Below are 17,192 nucleotides of genomic sequence, written 5' to 3' on the forward strand. Positions count from 1 at the left end.
GTTGGAACAAGAATCTATCACAACAAATTAAGTCACAGTGATGATGGCAATACCCCAACGTTTTTCATAGGGACTTGATTATTCCACTTGAGAAGCATGGGGATAGATGCCATTTCAAGAGGTTATCAATTAGAATTAGAAAAATATATACCGCATGCTTCCACGCCTTGTACATTTATTATTAACTAGGCAATAAGCCGGCCCAGAGGGCAGGTCTGTTTATTTAAAATTACTGAAAAAAATAAACAAAATAATAAAAAAAATAAAAAAAAAACCTAATCTAATACCCCTATAAAAATACCCCCCCAAATAAAAACACCCCCTAAACTAAACTACCAATAGCCCTTAAACGGGCCTTTTGTAGGGCATTGCCCTAAGTTAAACAGCTCTTTTACCTAAAAAAATTGCCAATTACTCCCTAACAGTAAAACCCCCCACCCAACCAACCCCCCAAAATAAAAAACCTAAGTATAAAAAAACCTAAGCTACACATTGCCCTGTATGGGCATTGCCCTTTTTACAAACAGCTCTTTTTCACCCATAAAAAAATAAATAATAACTAATCTAAAAAAAAAACACCCCCCCCAAAAAAAAACCTAAGTCTAACCCCGAAATAAGTACTCACAGTTTCTGAAGTCCGGCGGCGAAGGTCTTTATCCAGCAGGGGGACATCTTCTATCTTCATCTGGAGCGAAGGCGGCGTGGAGCGGAGATGACCGTGGAGCAGGACCGGCGTGGAGGATCCTCTTCATGCGGTCGCCGCCACATACTGAATATTGAATGCAAGCTACCCCATTTAGTTAGCTTGCATTCCTATTGGCTGAAATTTTTAAATCCGCCAATAGGATGAGAGCTACTGAAATCCTATTGGCTGTTCAAATTAGCCAATGGGATTTCAGAAGCTCTCATCCTATTGGCTGATTTCAAAATTTCAGCCAATAGGAATGCAAGGTACCCCAATATAAATGGGGTACCTTGCATTCAATGTGCATCGCCGATCCTGCTCCACGGTCACCTCCGCTCCGCGATCACCTCTCCGCCTTTGCTCCGAATGAAGATGGAGATGTTCCCGCGCTGGATGAAGCCATTCACCGCCTGGAAGAAGACATTCACCGCCGGACTTCAGGTTAGACTTAGGTTTTTTTGGGGGGGGTTTGGTGGGTTTTTTTTAGATTAGGGAATTTTTTTTTATTTTTTATGGGCGCAAAAGAGCTGCTTGTAAAAAGAGCTGATTGTCCTTTTAAAGGGACACTCAAGTCAAAATTAAACTTTCATTATTTAGATAGAACATGCAATTCTTAACATCTTTCCAATTTACTTCCATTAAAAAAGTGCACAGTCCTTTTATATTTAAACTTTTTGAGTCACCAGCTCCTACTAAGCATGTGCAAGAATTCACAGAATAAGCGTATTTGCATTTGTGATTGGCTGATGGCTGTCACATGGTACGTGTATGCATTTGTGATTGACTGATGGCTGTCACATGGTACAGAGGGAGTGGAAATAGATATAACTTTTTTAAATTGTCAGGAAAAAAATCTATTATTCATTTGAAGTTCAGACTAAGTGATATTGCATTGTCTTGTTATCTTGCATTTGTTGATTATGCAAATCTACTGTGTTGACTGGTAATTTAAGGGCAGCCCCTTTAGGGGCAATGGGTAGCTTATGTTTTTTTAGACTTAGGTTTTTTTTATTTTGGGGGGGTGGTTGGGTAAGGGGTTTTACTGTTAGGGGGTAATTGGTCATTTCTTTCATGTAATTAGCAAGAGTCCATGAGCTAGTGACGTATGGGATATACATTCCTACCAGGAGGGGCAAAGTTTCCCAAACCTTAAAATGCCTATAAATACACCCCTCACCACACCCACAATTCAGTTTTACAAACTTTGCCTCCTATGGAGGTGGTGAAGTAAGTTTGTGCTAGATTCTACGTTGATATGCGCTCCGCAGCAGGTTGGAGCCCGGTTTTCCTCTCAGCGTGCAGTGAATGTCAGAGGGATGTGAGGAGAGTATTGCCTATTTTGAATGCAGTGATCTCCTTCTACGGGGTCTATTTCATAGGTTCTCTGTTATCGGTCGTAGAGATTCATCTCTTACCTCCCTTTTCAGATCGACGATATACTCTTATTTATATACCATTACCTCTGCTGATTTTCGTTTCAGTACTGGTTTGGTTTTCTACAAACATGTAGATGAGTGTCCTGGGGTAAGTAAGTCTTATTTTCTGTGACACTCTAAGCTATGGTTGGGCACTTTGTTTATAAAGTTCTAAATATATGTATTCAAACATTTATTTGCCTTGACTCAGGATGTTCAACATTCCTTATTTTCAGACAGTCAGTTTCATATTTGGGATAATGCACTTGAATCAATTATTTTTCTTACCTTAAAAATTTGACTTTTTTTCCCTGTGGGCTGTTAGGCTCGCCGGGGCTGAAAATGCTTCATTTTATTGCGTCATTCTTGGCGCTGACTTTTTTGGCGCAAAAAATCTTTTCTGTTTCCGGCGTCATACGTGTCGCCGGAAGTTGCGTCATATTTTGACGTTCTTTTGCGCCAAAGATGTCGGCGTTCCGGATGTGGCATCATTTTTGGCGCCAAAAAGCATTTAGGCGCCAAATAATGTGGGCGTCTTATTTGGCGCTAAAAAATATGGGCGTCGCTTTTGTCTCCACATTATTTAAGTCTCATTTTTTCTTTGCTTCTGGTTGCTAGAAGCTTGTTCATTGGCATTTTTTTCCCATTCCTGAAACTGTCATTTAAGGAATTTGATCAATTTTGCTTTATATGTTGTTTTTTCTCTTACATATTGCAAGATGTCTCACGTTGCATCTGAGTCAGAAGATACTTCAGGAAAATCGCTGTCTGGTGCTGGAACTACCAAAGCTAAGTGTATCTGCTGTAAACTTTTGGTAGCTATTCCTCCAGCTGTTGTTTGTATTAATTGTCATGACAAACTTGTTAATGCAGATAATATTTCCTTTAGTAATGTACCATTACCTGTTGCAGTTCCATCAACATCTAATGTTCAGAATGTTCCTGATAATATAAGAGATTTTGTTTCTGAATCCATCAAGAAGGCTATGTCTGTTATTCCTCCTTCTAGTAAACATAAAAAATCTTTTAAAACTTCTCTTTATACAGATGAATTTTTAAATGAACATCATCATTCTGATTCTGATGACTCTTCTGGTTCAGAGGATTCTGTCTCAGAGATTGATGCTGATAAATCTTCATATTTATTTAAAATGGAATTTATTCGTTCTTTACTTAAAGAAGTACTAATTGCTTTAGAAATTGAGGATTCTGGTCCTCTTGATACTAATTCTAAACGTTTAGATAAGGTCTTTAAATCTCCTGTGGTTATTCCAGAAGTTTTTCCTGTTCCTAGTGCTATTTCTGAAGTAATTTCCAGAGAATGGGATAAATTGGGTAATTCATTTACTCCTTCTAAATGTTTTAAGCAATTATATCCTGTGCCGTCTGACAGATTAGAATTTTGGGACAAAATCCCTAGAGTTGATGGGGCTATTTCTACCCTTGCTAAACGTACTACTATTCCTACGTCAGATGGTACTTCGTTTAAGGATCCTTTAGATAGGAAAATTGAATCCTTTCTAAGAAAAGCTTATCTGTGTTCAGGTAATCTTCTTAGACCTGCTATATCATTGGCTGATGTTGCTGCAGCTTCAACTTTTTGGTTGAAAACTTTAGCGCAACAAGTAACAGATCATGATTCTCATAATATTATTATTCTTCTTCAACATGCTAATAATTTTATCTGTGATGCCATTTTTGATATTATCAGAGTTGATGTCAGGTTTATGTCTCTAGCTATTTTAGCTAGAAGAGCTTTATGGCTTAAAACTTGGAATGCTGATATGGCTTCTAAATCAACTCTACTTTCCATTTCTTTCCAGGGTAACAAATTATTTGGTACTCAGTTGGATTCTATTATCTCAACTGTTACTGGTGGGAAAGGAACTTTTTTACCACAGGATAAAAAATCTAAGGGTAAAAACAGGGCTAATAATCGTTTTCGTTCCTTTCGTTTCAACAAAGAACAAAAGCCTGATCCTTCATCCTCAGGAGCAGTTTCAGTTTGGAAACCATCTCCAGTCTGGAATAAATCCAAGCCTTCTAGAAAAGCAAAGCCAGCTTCTAAGTCCACATGAAGGTGCGGCCCTCATTCCAGCTCAGCTGGTAGGGGGCAGGTTACGTTTTTTCAAAGATATTTGGATCAATTCTGTTCACAATCTTTGGATTCAGAACATTGTTTCAGAAGGGTACAGAATTGGTTTCAAGATGAGACCTCCTGCAAAGAGATTTTTTTCTTTCCCGTGTCCCAGTAAATCCAGTGAAAGCTCAAGCATTTCTGAATTGTGTTTCAGATCTAGAGTTGGCTGGAGTAATTATGCCAGTTCCAGTTCTGGAACAGGGGATGGGGTTTTATTCAAATCTCTTCATTGTACCAAAGAAGGAGAATTCCTTCAGACCAGTTCTGGATCTAAAAATATTGAATCGTTATATAAGGATACCAACGTTCAAAATGGTAACTGTAAGGACAATCTTGCCTTTTGTTCAGCAAGGGCATTATATGTCCACAATAGATTTACAGGATGCATATCTGCATATTCCGATTCATCCAGATCATTATCAGTTCCTGAGATTCTCTTTTCTGGACAAGCATTACCAGTTTGTGGCTCTGCCGTTTGGCCTAGCTACAGCTCCAAGAATTTTTTCAAAGGTTCTCGGTGCCCTTCTGTCTGTAATCAGAGAACAGGGTATTGTGGTATTTCCTTATTTGGACGATATCTTGGTACTTGCTCAGTCTTTACATTTAGCAGAATCTCATACGAATCGACTTGTGTTGTTTCTTCAAGATCATGGTTGGAGGATCAATTCACTAAAAAGTTCATTGATTCCTCAGACAAGGGTAACCTTTCTGGGTTTCCAGATAGATTCAGTGTCCATGACTCTGTCTTTGACAGACAAGAGACGTCTAAAATTGATTTCAGCTTGTCAACCTTCAGTCACAATCATTCCCTTCGGTAGCCTTATGCATGGAAATTCTAGGTCTTATGACTGCTGCATCGGACGCGATCCCCTTTGCTCGTTTTCACATGCGACCTCTTCAACTCTGTATGCTGAATCAATGGTGCAGGGATTACACAAAGATATCTCAATTAATATCTTTAAAACCGATTGTACGACACTCTCTAACGTGGTGGACAGATCACCATCGTTTAATTCAGGGGGCTTCTTTTGTGCTTCCGACCTGGACTGTAATTTCAACAGATGCAAGTCTCACAGGTTGGGGAGCTGTGTGGGGGTCTCTGACGGCACAAGGAGTTTGGGAATCTCAGGAGGTGAGATTACCGATCAATATTTTGGAACTCCGTGCAATTTTCAGAGCTCTTCAGTCTTGGCCTCTTCTGAAGAGAGAATCGTTCATTTGTTTTCAGACAGACAATGTCACAACTGTGGCATACATCAATCATCAAGGAGGGACTCACAGTCCTCTGGCTATGAAAGAAGTATCTCGAATTCTGGTTTGGGCGGAATCCAGCTCCTGTCTAATCTCTGCGGTTCATATCCCAGGTATAGACAATTGGGAAGCGGATTATCTCAGTCGCCAAACGTTGCATCCGGGCGAATGGTCTCTTCACCCAGAGGTATTTCTTCAGATTGTTCAAATGTGGGAGCTTCCAGAAATAGATCTGATGGTGTCTCATCTAAACAAGAAACTTCCCAGGTATCTGTCCAGATCCCGGGATCCTCAGGCGGAAGCAGTGGATGCATTATCACTTCCTTGGAAGTATCATCCTGCCTATATCTTTCCGCCTCTAGTTCTTCTTCCAAGAGTAATCTCCAAGATTCTGAAGGAATGCTCGTTTGTTCTGCTGATAGCTCCGGCATGGCCTCACAGGTTTTGGTATGCGGATCTTGTCCGGATGGCCTCTTGCCATCCGTGGACTCTTCCGCTAAGACCAGACCTTCTGTCGCAAGGTCCTTTTTTCCATCAGGATCTCAAATCCTTAAATTTAAAGGTATGGAGATTGAACGCTTGATTCTTGGTCAAAGAGGTTTCTCTGACTCTGTGATTAATACTATGTTACAGGCTCGTAAATCTGTATCCAGAGAGATATATTATAGAGTCTGGAAGACTTATATTTCTTGGTGTCTTTCTCATCATTTTTCTTGGCATTCTTTTAGAATTCCGAGAATTTTACAGTTTCTTCAGGATGGTTTAGATAAAGGTTTATCCGCAAGTTCTTTGAAAGGACAAATCTCTGCTCTTTCTATTCTTTTTCACAGGAAGATTGCTAATCTTCCTGATATTCATTGTTTTGTACAAGCTTTGGTTCGTATAAAACCTGTCATTAAGTCAATTTCTCCTCCTTGGAGTTTGAATTTGGTTCTGGGGGCTCTTCAAGCTCCTCCGTTTGAACCTATTCATTCATTGGACATTAAATTACTTTCTTGGAAAGTTTTGTTCCTTTTGGCGATCTCTTCTGCCAGAAGAGTCTCTGAATTATCTGCTCTTTCTTGTGAGTCTCCTTTTCTGATTTTTCATCAGGATAAGGCGGTGTTGCGAACTTCTTTTGAATTTTTACCTAAAGTTGTGAATTCCAACAACATTAGTAGAGAAATTGTGGTTCCTTCATTATGTCCTAATCCTAAGAATTCTAAGGAGAAATCGTTGCATTCTTTGGATGTTGTTAGAGCTTTGAAATATTATGTTGAAGCTACTAAGTCTTTCCGAAAGACTTCTAGTCTATTTGTTATCTTTTCCGGTTCTAGAAAAGGCCAGAAAGCTTCTGCCATTTCTTTGGCATCTTGGTTGAAATCTTTAATTCATCATGCCTATGTCGAGTCGGGTAAAACTCCGCCTCAAAGGATTACAGCTGATTCTACTAGGTCAGTTTCTACTTCCTGGGCGTTTAGGAATGAAGCTTCGGTTGATCAGATTTGCAAAGCAGCAACTTGGTCCTCTTTGCATACTTTTACTAAATTCTACCATTTTGATGTATTTTCTTCTTCTGAAGCAGTTTTTGGTAGAAAAGTACTTCAGGCAGCGGTTTCAGTTTGAATCTTCTGTTTATGTTTTTCATTAAACTTTATTTTGGGTGTGGATTATTTTCAGCAGGAATTGGCTGTCTTTATTTTATCCCTCCCTCTCTAGTGACTCTTGCGTGGAAAGATCCACATCTTGGGTAGTCATTATCCCATACGTCACTAGCTCATGGACTCTTGCTAATTACATGAAAGAAAACATAATTTATGTAAGAACTTACCTGATAAATTCATTTCTTTCATATTAGCAAGAGTCCATGAGGCCCGCCCTTTTTTGTGGTGGTTATGATTTTTTTGTATAAAGCACAATTATTCCAATTCCTTATTTTATATGCTTTCGCACTTTTTTCTTATCACCCCACTTCTTGGCTATTCGTTAAACTGAATTGTGGGTGTGGTGAGGGGTGTATTTATAGGCATTTTAAGGTTTGGGAAACTTTGCCCCTCCTGGTAGGAATGTATATCCCATACGTCACTAGCTCATGGACTCTTGCTAATATGAAAGAAATGAATTTATCAGGTAAGTTCTTACATAAATTATGTTTTTTTTAGTTAAAAGAGCTGTTTAACTTAGGGCAATTTCCTACAAAAGGCCCTTTAAAGGCTAATGGTAGTTTAGTTTAAATTAGGAGTTGTTTTTATTTGGGGGGGGGGCTTTTTTGTTTTCATAGGGGTATTCGATTAGGTTAAAAAAAAAATATTTTTGATAATTTTGTTTGTTTTTTTTCTGTAATTTTAGACTTTTAATTGTAATTTAGTAATTTGGGTTAATTGGGGTTAATTTAGGAGTGTTAGGTTAGGGGGCTTAGTAATTAAATTAGTTATTTGCGTTGTGGGGGGTTGGCGGTTTAGGAGTTAATAGGTTAATTAGGTTTATTGCGATGGGGGTAGGCAGTTCAGGGGTTAATATTTTTATTATCTTATTTGCATTGTTGTTTAATTTGCGAATTAGGGGTTAATTACTTTCAGGTAGATTACAAGTTATGTGCGCAACGGGGTGCAAAACGAACGCAACAAAATTTGCGTTATTTCACCCTCCATCGCGCTGCCATTACAAGTTTTCAAACAGCTGCCTTGTGCATGCGATATGGAGGCGATAAGCTCCAAACTGCATCAAATCCAAGCGCTGTTTTGACGTGCTCGTGCACACTTTCCTCGTAGACATCAATGGGGAGAGAGTGTTAGAAAAAAAACACCTGCGATCGCGGAATGATATTGATATCTATGGGGGGGGGGGAGTTACATTTAAACCTAACAACCTAGCATAAAAACCAAGTCTAAACACCCCTAATCTGCCACCCCCGACATCGCCGACACCTAAATAAAGTTATTAACCCCTAATCTGCTGCTCCCGACATCGCCGCCACTATGAAAATTTATTAACCCCTATTCCGACGCTCCCTGACACCGCCGCCACAAAATAAACCTATTAACCTCTAAACCGAAAGCCCCCACATCGAAATAAACTAATTTAAACTATTATCCCCGAAAGCCGCCCTCATCGCAATAAACTGATTTAAACTAGTAAACCCTAAACCGAACGCCCCCCTAACTTTATATTAAAATTACAAATTCCCTATCTTAAATTAAATTAAACTAACTACCAATTAAAGAAAACAAAAATACACATAAAAAATTCTAACACTACTATAAAATTTGCAAAGTATCTAATTACAAAAAATAAAAAATACTAAATTACAAAAACAAACACTTAATTACGAAAAATAACAAACAAAATTATTAAAAATAAAAAAGAATTACACCTAATCTAATAGCCCTAGAAAAATAAAAAAAGCCCACCAAGCAAAAGAGCTGAATGCCCTTTTTTTGGGCAATGCCTTTACAAATGCCCTTTTCAGGGCAATGGGTATCATAGGTTTTTATAGAGTTAGGTTTATTATTTTGGGGGGTTGTTTGGGTAGTGGGTTTTACTGTTAAAAGTCGTGTAATACAATCCAACAGTAAACAAGTAAGTATACATCCACATAAGTATGCATATAAAATTATCTTGGTCATTACTTAATTTTGAGTTACATAGGTAGCAATTTTCAATAATGAAATTCAAACAATGATATTTGAAGAAACAAAACTAAATAAAAAATGACGAAACAAAACAAAAATGAAAATCAGGTATCGATGGTCATCCCGAAACCATCCAAGAGAATGTATGTGTCCCATCTCTAGTTTATCAATAAGACCACGCTGATGTCACTCATCATCCCAACAAAGTTCAATTTATAGTTATAGCTCATCCTGTTGGAGTCTGCCTTAAGGCAGACTTATGTGCTTAAATAATAGTGCTTATGAAATTTCGAAGCGATATAAGATTCCCAATAGAATGTAATGTTAAGATAGATGTCCCCCCATCTGGTTTTGAGATAATGGTATTCCTCTAAGCTTAGTATATTATTGCATATGTCTAGCCAACTAGCCACTGAAGGAATTTCCGTAGTTTTCCAATTCCTAACTATTGCATACTTTGCAGCATTACATAAAACATTAAGCAATTTCCTGGTTGTAGCGGGATAGTTTTATTTAGTATTTGGGTCGTTTCTGTGGCTATTGCTTTCCAGAAGGGAGTTAACTTGTGGCAAGTCCACCAAATATGTGCCATGCTTCCCACACTATTTTCACATCTCCAGCATGTATTCTGTCTTTTGGGGTATATTATTTTGATTCTGTTTAGGGTCAAATACCACCTATGCAGTATTTTGTAATTCATTTCTAGAAGTCTACATGACACGGAGGAACTTTTTATATTACTAAATATTTTAAGAGATTCTGAATATGTGATTTTAATATCCAACTCTTTACTCCACGTATTTAAAAATTGTGGAATATAACCCGGATTTGTTTGTTGCAAAATACCATGTATAGTGGAAAGGGTGTGCGTTATCTTCTCTGTTTGGACGCATAGCCTCTCGATGTTTAAGGGTCTTAATAGGTTAAGCTTATCTCTATGTTTTGAAATGTATGATGGACACTGATAATAGGGTTACCAAGAATGGCAACCCTCTGTTTGAGAGGTCTTGTTGTGTATACTTGGTTGTTTCGTTGGCCATTTGATATATATGTAGTGTTCTCGTCTTGCCTTGTAGGGCTTTTTTAATATAACCCTGACCAGGTGTGAACTCTGGGTTATCAATAAGAGGGGTGAGAGGGGAATATTGGGATGAGAGGAATGTGTATGTGACTCGTGTTCTGTTCCAATTTTGTTCACGTCACTACCGCCATAAGCACACACCTCTAACTGGAAAACAAATTATCATACACCATGGCCTGCTCTGTTGCTGTAACTTATCTGCTGAGTGCTGGTGGAGGGTTATAAAAAATAACCCTTCTACCCCACCTCACAAAATTATAAAGTATCACATTCACTATATGACCAAACAAAAACTATGTCCAAATTATTATTCCTTATGTGACTTGCCCTTGCAAATGATGTAGAGTCTAACCCTGGTCCCCTAACAAATTCCATTCCCAGCCTTCCAGCTAAAAAAGGCCTCTCCTTTGTGCACTGTAATATCCGCAGCTTACTACCAAAAATTGATGCACTGCAAGCATGGTGTTTACAATACAAGCCCAAAATCATTGTGATCTCTGAATCGTGGCTAACCGCAAAAATACCTGACTCTGCCATTGCAATACATGGGTATTCATGCCATAGAAATGATAGAGCAAAGAGAGGAGGCGGCATTGTAATTTATATTGACAATTCCACAAAGTACACCCCCTTACAAAAATCTAGCTCTCCTGCCACCTTTGGATTTCCTTTCTGGCACAATTGAGATCCCATGCAGTAAATCAATAATTGTTACAGGAATCTACCGCCCACCTACCTCCCCTGTACATTCCCTTTCTGACATAGCACATCTTCTTAGTGAAACCATAGCTCAAAACCCAAAGTGTGAAATTTTGGTTTTTGGAGATTTTAATATTGATTGGCTGAATCCAAAAAATAATAGTTGTCGCTCGCTGTTTAAATCTTTGCAGCTAACGCAATTAATCTCCTCCCCAACTCGCATAAACATCAAAAGCCATAATCACACCCTGCTCGACTGGATTCTCTCCACTTCTCCCGACCGAATCCAGGAGGCAGGTATTCTCCCTAACAATTTCAGTGACCACTGCTTAGTGTACTACGTGCGCAAAATAAAGGCAACTAAATCTTCTCCCAAGGTTAAAATCACCAGGTCCTGCAAAAAATGTAATCTTCAATAATTTCTAAATGACATTAAGAACCTCCCCTGGCACAGATTAAACCTAATCCCAGATCTAGACTCTGCAGTTGAATTCTTTCAGTCTGAACTACAAGTTTGGAATTTGCATGCCCCGCTGCATAAGGTGAGAGTAAAAGGAGCACACTTGAATTGGATCACAGCTGACCTCATTCAAATGTACCAGTTTCGGGATTCATTGTGGTCAAAATTCAAGCATACAGGCTCTATGAACGATCACTGTGTATATAGACAATGGCGAAATATATGCACTAAACAAACAAAATTGGCCAAGGCCCAATATTTCTGTGAAAATCTGAACAATAATATAACAAACCCTGGAAAGTTTTGGAAACTCATAAACAACTTACAAAATCCTCCAATCCACTCCCAACCCCCCACTGTCAATGTGGACAACCAAACCCTGCAACTCCCCTTAGAAGTAGCAAATGCCTTTAATAGTTATTTTGTCGGATGCTCCACCACCCTGATTGACAAACTAATAAATGACACGGATCCTGAAACTACAAATGTGGATCAGGCCCCACTAAATCAACAAAGACCCAATATAGAGAAGTTCAATTTTAGACATGTACCCATCAATGTCGTTAAGAAACACATTAATAATATAAAAATGAAAAACCAGTCTGGACCTGATCAAATCCCAGCAATGCTGTTGAAGCTCATTGTGGTGGCAACTGCTAAACCTGTCACAACCCTAATTAACGAATCCTTGGTGTCTGGATACATACCCAAACTTTGGAAAACTGCAAGAGTAGTGCCTATCCATAAAAGTGGGGAGTTAACCTTGGTTTCTAATTATCGCCCTATATCTTTGCTCCCAGTATTGTCAAAAATCTTAGAAAAATGCGTCCATACGCAACTATGTGAGTATTACCAACAATCTAACTATCTGACCCCTGATCAATCCAGTTTTCGCCCGAATCACTCCACTACAACTGCCCTCCTAAAAGTTTGCCACGACATCCAAACTGGCATGGAACAAGGAGACCTAATTGGAGCTATTTTCCTTGATTTTGCAAAGGATATAACCACTAAAGGTGTGTGGGTCATTTTTGCGTGTAGTAATATTTGTACTGCTCGAACAGTATTATACCTAGCTTCCCTCGATTTGATAAATCCAACCTGATCTTTATTGATCAAGTCTGGCATTACCTTTGTCAAACGAATTGCTAGTAATTTGGCGAAAATTTTGATATCTGTATTTAAAATTGAAATTGGCCTGTAATTTTCAACTTGTGTGGGAGACTTGCCTGGTTTAGATAGGAGAGTTATATGGGCCTCAAGGGAGTTAGTAGAAAATGGCTTAGCATCCGAGATGGCATTAAAAAGTGTACATAACTGGGGGGCAAAGGTATCTTTAAATTTCTTATTATAAGTATTTGTGAAGCCATCAGGTCCTGGTGCTTTATCAACTAGTAAATCCTTGATGATTGACTTTATCTCCATAACTGTGATAGGTACCGAAATACCTTTACTTTGTTGCTTATCTAGCTTGGGCATTATTAGGTCCTCTAAGTATTTCTGTATTGTTTCCTGTCTATTGTGCTGCAATGCATTGGCATCTTGAGTTGTACCTGAGGATAAATTATAAAGGGCCTCGTAATATTTCAGAAATTACTCTGCAATATCCTGAGTATTATAATGTGTCTGTACATTATCATTAATTTTCAGTACATAAGATCTATGTGTTTTCCGTCTTAATTTTCTCGCTAATAGTTTATGGCATTTATTGTCCTCGTCATAGTATCTCTGATTTAATTTTAGTGATTCTCTTTTGTGTTCCTTATTTAACATAGCAGCTAAAATTTGCTTTTGCGTTTCCAATTCTCGGAGTAAAGTGTCGTTTTTGGGGTCCGCTTTGTGTGCCGTTTCTATATCTGCTATTTTATTCAATGTCAGTTGCAGAGACTGTCTTTTTTGTTTTAGTACGTAAGCTTTTATTTCTCCAACATAGGTGTGTCCGGTCCACGGCGTCATCCTTACTTGTGGGATATTCTCTTCCCCAACAGGAAATGGCAAAGAGCCCAGCAAAGCTGGTCACATGATCCCTCCTAGGTTCCGCCTTCCCCAGTCATTCTCTTTGCCGTTGCACAGGCAACATCTCCACGGAGATGGCTAAGAGTTTTTTGGTGTTTAAATGTAGTTTTTATTCTTCAATCAAGAGTTTGTTATTTTAAAATAGTGCTGGTATGTACTATTTACTCTGAAACAGAAAGGAGATGAAGATTTGTGTTTGTAAGAGGAAAATGATTTTAGCAACCGTTACTAAAATCGATGGCTGTTTCCACACAGGACTGTTGAGATGAATTAACTTCAGTTGGGGGAAACAGTGAGCAGACTTTTGCTGCTTGAGGTATGACACATTTCTAACAAGACTTGGTAATGCTGGAAGCTGTCATTTTCCCTATGGGATCCGGTAAGCCATTTTCTTAATTTTTAATATAAGAATAAAGGGCTTCACAAGGGCTTTAAAGACTGGTAGACATTTTTCTGGGCTAAAACGATTACTTTATAAGCATATTTAATGGTTTATAACTTTGGAGAGTTATTTTAATCTTGGGAATTCTGTTAAAAAAAACGGCAGGCACTGTATTGGACACCTTTTTCACTGGGGGCCTTTTCTAGTCATAGGCAGAGCCTCATTTTCGCGCCACTAATGCGCAGTTGTTTTTGAGAAGCAATGCATGCAGATGCATGTGTGAGGAGCTCAGATCCACTGAAAAAGCTTATTGAAGGCGTCATTTGGTATCGTATTCCCCTCTGGGCTTGGTTGGGTCTCAGCAAAGCAGATACCAGGGACTGTATAGGGGTTAAATGTAAAAACGGCTCCGGTTCCGTTATTTTAAGAGTTAAAGCTTTCAAATTTGGTGTGCAATACTTTTAAGGCTTTAAGACACTGTGGTGAAATTTTGGTGAATTTTGAACAATTCCTTCATACTTTTTCGCATATTCAGTAATAAACTGTGTTCAGTTTAAAATTTAAAGAGACAGTAACGGTTTTATTTTAAAACGTTTTTTGTGCTTTGTTATCAAGTTTATGCCTATTAACATGTCTGAACTATCAGATAGACGATGTTCTGTATGTTCGGAAGCCAAGGTTCCTCTCCATTTAAATATATGTGATGAATGTGACAAACAAAGTAGGGACAATGATGCCACTGATAATAATGTTGCCCAAACTGATTCCTTAAGTGAGGGGAGTAAGCATGGTACTGCATCATCTCCTTCCATGTCTACACCAGTCTTGCCCACTCAGGAGGTCCCTAGTGCATCTAGTGCGCCAATCCTCCTTACTATGCAACAATTAACGGCTGTAATGGATAATTCTATTAAAAACATTTTAGCCAAAATGCCCACTTATCAGCGAAAGCGTGACTGCTCTGTTTTAGATACTGAAGAGCATGAGGACGCTGATGATAATGGTTCTGACATGCCCTTACACCAGTCTGAAGGGGCCAGGGAGGTTTTGTCTGAGGGAGAAATTTCAGATTCAGGAAAAATTTCTCAACAAGCTGAACCTGACGTTATTACATTCAAATTTAAATTGGAACATCTCCGCGCTCTGCTTAAGGAGGTGTTATCTACTCTGGATGATTGTGACAATTTGGTCATTCCAGAGAAATTATGTAAGATGGACAAGTTCCTAGAGGTCCCGGTGCCCCCCGAAGCTTTTCCTATACCCAAGCGGGTGGCGGACATTGTAAATAAAGAATGGGAAAGGCCCGGCATACCTTTTGTCCCTCCCCCTATATTTAAGAAATTATTTCCTATGGTCGACCCCAGGAAGGACTTATGGCAGACAGTCCCCAAGGTCGAGGGGGCGGTTTCTACTCTAAACAAACGCACCACTATCCCTATAGAAGATAGTTGTGCTTTCAAAGATCCTATGGATAAAAAATTAGAGGGTTTGCTTAAAAAGATGTTTGTTCAGCAAGGTTACCTTCTACAAACAATTTCATGCATTGTTCCTGTCACTACAGCAGCGTGTTTCTGGTTCGAAGAACTAGAAAAGTCGCTCAATAAAGCATCTTCTTATGAGGAGGTTATGGACAGAGTTCAAGCACTTAAATTGGCTAACTCTTTTACCTTAGACGCCACTTTGCAATTAGCTAGATTAGCGGCGAAAAATTCAGGTTTTGCTATTGTGGCGCGCAGAGCGCTTTGGCTAAAGTCTTGGTCAGCGGATGTGTCCTCCAAGAACAAATTGCTTAACATCCCTTTCAAGGGGAAAACGCTGTTTGGCCCTGACTTGAAAGAGATTATTTCAGACATCACTGGGGGAAAGGGCCACGCCCTTCCTCAGGATAGGTCTTTTAAGGCTAAAAATAAAACAAATTTTCGTCCCTTTCGCAGAAACGGACCAGCCTCAAATTCTACATCCTCTAAGCAAGAGGGTAATTCTTCTCAAACCAAGCCAGCCTGGAGACCGATGCAAGGCTGGAACAAAGGTAAGCAGGCCAAGAAGCCTGCTACCGCTACCAAGACAGCATGAGATGCTGGCCCCCGATCCGGGACCGGATCTGGTGGGGGGGCAGACTCTCTCTCTTCGCTCAGGCTTGGGCAAGAGATGTTCAGGATCCTTGGGCGCTAGAAATAGTTTCTCAAGGTTATCTCCTGGAATTCAAGGAACTACCCCCAAGGGGAAGGTTCCACAGGTCTCAATTGTCTTCAGACCAAATAAAAAGACAGGCATTCTTACATTGTGTAGAAGACCTGTTAAAAATGGGAGTGATTCATCCTGTTCCATTAGGAGAACAAGGGATGGGGTTTTACTCCAATCTGTTCATAGTTCCCAAAAAAGAGGGAACATTCAGGCCAATTTTGGATCTCAAGATTCTAAACAAATTTCTCAGGGTTCCATCGTTCAAAATGGAAACCATTCGGACAATTCTTCCTACCATCCAGGAAGGTCAATTCATGACCACGGTGGATTTAAAGGATGCGTAGCTACATATTCCTATCCACAAGGAACATCATCGGTTCCTAAGATTCGCCTTTCTGGACAAGCATTACCAGTTTGTGGCACTTCCATTCGGATTAGCCACTGCTCCAAGAATTTTCACAAAGGTACTAGGGTCCCTTCTAGCGGTGCTAAGGCCAAGGGGCATTGCAGTAGTACCTTACTTGGACGACATTCTAATTCAAGCGTCGTCTCTGCCACAAGCAAAGGCTCATACGGACATTGTCCTAGCCTTTCTCATATCTCACGGGTGGAAAGTGAACGTAGAAAAAAGTTTTCTATTCCCGTCAACAAGAGTTCCCTTCTTGGGAACAATAATAGACTCCTTAGAAATGAAGATTTTTCTGACAGAGGCCAGAAAATCAAAACTTCTAAGCTCTTGTCAAGTACTTCATTCTGTTCTTCTTCCTTCCATAGCGCAGTGCATGGAAGTAATAGGTTTGATGGTTGCGGCAATGGACATAGTTCCTTTTGCGCGGATTCATCTAAGACCATTACAACTGTGCATGCTCAGACAGTGGAATGGGGATTATACAGACTTGTCCCCGACGATCCAAGTAGATCAGAGGACCAGAGATTCACTCCGTTGGTGGCTGACCCTGGACAACCTGTCTCAAGGGATGAGCTTCCGCAGACCAGAGTGGGTCATTGTCACGACCGACGCCAGTCTGGTGGGCTGGGGCGCGGTCTGGAACTCCCTGAAAGCTCAGGGTCTATGGTCTCGGGAAGAATCTCTTCTCCCGATAAACATTCTGGAACTGAGAGCGATATTCAATGCTCTCAAGGCTTGGCCTCAACTAGCAAAGGCCAAATTCATAAGGTTTCAATCAGACAACATGACGACTGTTGCATATATCAACCATCAGGGGGGAACAAGGAGTTCCCTGGCGATGGAAGAAGTGACCAAAGTA

Source organism: Bombina bombina, chromosome 2 (assembly GCF_027579735.1).
Source record: "Bombina bombina isolate aBomBom1 chromosome 2, aBomBom1.pri, whole genome shotgun sequence".
In the NCBI taxonomy this organism is placed as follows: domain Eukaryota; kingdom Metazoa; phylum Chordata; class Amphibia; order Anura; family Bombinatoridae; genus Bombina; species Bombina bombina.